Raw genomic sequence first — 2,770 nt, forward strand, 5'->3', positions numbered from 1 at the left:
TGTGAAGAATTCATTCATTTATTCTAGACACATTATTTAAGCACCTCCTATGTACTACACACGTTGCTAGGTACTTGAATAGAGTATAATAATTGTCGGAATTTTTATAATTAAAAATTAGAATATAAAAAACATTTTGAGCCTGTGAAGTCTGCTTCATTATCCCAGTGAAAGCATTTGGTTAATTCAATGAAAACGTCGAGGGTAGTATGGCTATAGATAGAAGAATACTTGCATGTATTTTCCTATTGCAGCATGGATTCTTATTTCAATCTATTTCTAAATATGTTCTACTTTACAGCTGGTTTTAAGCTATGCCTTTAGTTTCCACTTTGTCTTATTATTTGTCACTCATTCCTGCAGTGCAGTCACACAACTCATAAGTTGGCTAGTGGGGAAGATTCAAATCTGTATCCAAGCAATACGTGATATGCGATGTGCTGTTTGTTTATCTAGTTGGATAGTCCATGGTTTGGAGTGCACTATACTTCAGTGTTTGCCTGATAATATTCTAATATTCATCATTCCCAGCCACTGGCAAAAAGGTATTTTTTTTCTTTTTAATTTGTAATAGTTACTAGAATTGGTAACTAGTCACCCAATACGATTGAGGTGTTAGAAATGTGATGGCCTGAAAAGCAACTTGAAAAGATCTGTGCTTGAACTGTTGAAACTTGGAAATGCAACGCAGAAATAATTTGAAATTTCATGTTCAGGATTGACATATTGAACAGCAGCATAATAAAACACGCATCTTGGCAACGAAATGTTAAATCCATGTTTTCCTCCTAAATTGTATTTTTTTCTTTAATGGATCAGATAATACTGTCTATCTACTGTTGGTGGGAATTAAAGAAATAACTTAGTTCTGATTGTTAAAGCATCATGCCAAACTCGAAAACAAAATAAACATATAAGAAAGAAAATAATAATCACTCATAACTTTACCACCCAGAGAGATCTAACCACTGTTAATGATCAAATATACTATTTTTTACATAATTTAGATCATACTTTACATAAAGTTTTATATCTTGCCTTTTTACTTCAGTATCATTTTAATGGTTACATAGTATCCTATCAAAGTATTACTATAATTTACTTAATCATTCCCATATGGTTGCAGACATTAAAGTTGTGTTTACTTTTTTCTCTATTATAAATTATTCTGTAAAGAATTATTATTGAATTTTTTTTGCCTTTGATGGTGATACTTATTTCAAATTATTCACACTCTCTTGCTGCACTTTTTTGTGTGATTTAATTTTTTTTATTGTGGTAAAATACACATAACCATTTTTGAATGTACAGTTCAGTGGTATTAAATACATTCATAATGTTGTGCAACTTTCACAACCGTCCGTCTGCATCGTCCTTTTCATCTTGTAAAACTGAAACTCTGCACCCATTAAACAGTAACTTCCCATTCCTCCCTCCCCTCAGCCCCTGTGGCCACCATTCTACTTTCTGTCTCTCTGATTTTGACTACTCTAACTACTTCATGTAAGTGCAGTCATACAGTATTTGTCTTTTTGTGGCTGGTTTATTTCATTTAGCAAAATGTCCTCAAAGTTCATCTATGTTGTAGCATATGTCAATATTTCCTCTCTTTTAAAGGCTGAATATTCCATTGAATATATAAAGAACATTTTGTTCACCTATTTATCTGCTGATGGGTATCATGTTGCCCTTTGATGTCCAGTGACATGTCAATCAAGGAGTTGGTTAGCTGGGGTTAGCAATTGCTCTTGCTAGCTACAAGCTGAACCATATCGTGGTTAAATACAGGTTCTTGAATAAATTACTTGAATACATTTATTAACTAAGGAACCAATCTTAATTTCCTTCTGGCTAGTACAAAAAAAAATCCCTATTAGTAATCTTATATTTATCCTTGTTTTCTCAGAATAAGTGGATAAGTGAGTTTCTCTGTGAAATGGAAAACATTATTTCCCCTCACTGCTATGTTGTTACAAAGGTGTATCTGATATCCCCCATTACTATCAAGTATTTAGTTTTAGCTTCTCTCTATCACCACAGAATTCTATTTTCTCATTAATTGGTTTTGTTAGGTTAAGAAAAACAAAACAGGAAAGTTGCATTGACTTGTGCCTTGAACTCTCTGCCAAGTGCAAAATAATAATAATTGTAATGATATAGAAAATAATGATGATGATGACTGTCAGTTATTGATTATTACCACCAAGATTTTCACAAATCATCTTTTTTCTCACAACGTTGCAAGCTAGGAGATTTTATCCCATTTTTATAGATAGTAAACCAAAAATCAGACAGGTGACTCTTATAAGGTGACATAATTTTGAGAGATGGATACCAAAGCCTGTTTTTTACTCTATACTCTGTTGACTCACTTTAAATGACTTCTCCGTGACTGCTTGTATATCCCTTCTCTTCATATTTTTCTCAGAGAGGGTGGCTGTATGTGCTGGTTAAGAGAACAAATGTCGGAGGTGGACCTCCCAGATTTATACCATCTACCTTTTGTTGTTGTTGTTGTGTTGTTTTGTTTGTTTTTTGCTGGCTGGCCGGTGCAGGGGTCTGAACCTTTGCTCTTGATGCTACAGCACTGTGCTCTCCCAAGTGAGCTAACCGGCCAGCCCCTGACCTCCCAGATTTAAATCCCAACTTGACCACTCAACTGTGCAAATGAGGAAATTTACTTGAACTTCCCTAAAGCCTCAGTTTCTTCATCTGCCATAAAGGATATAAAACGTAAGGAATTATATAAGTTAATATACACAGGCACGTA

Source organism: Galeopterus variegatus, unplaced genomic scaffold (assembly GCF_000696425.1).
Source record: "Galeopterus variegatus unplaced genomic scaffold, G_variegatus-3.0.2 Scaffold584, whole genome shotgun sequence".
NCBI classification, from domain to species: domain Eukaryota; kingdom Metazoa; phylum Chordata; class Mammalia; order Dermoptera; family Cynocephalidae; genus Galeopterus; species Galeopterus variegatus.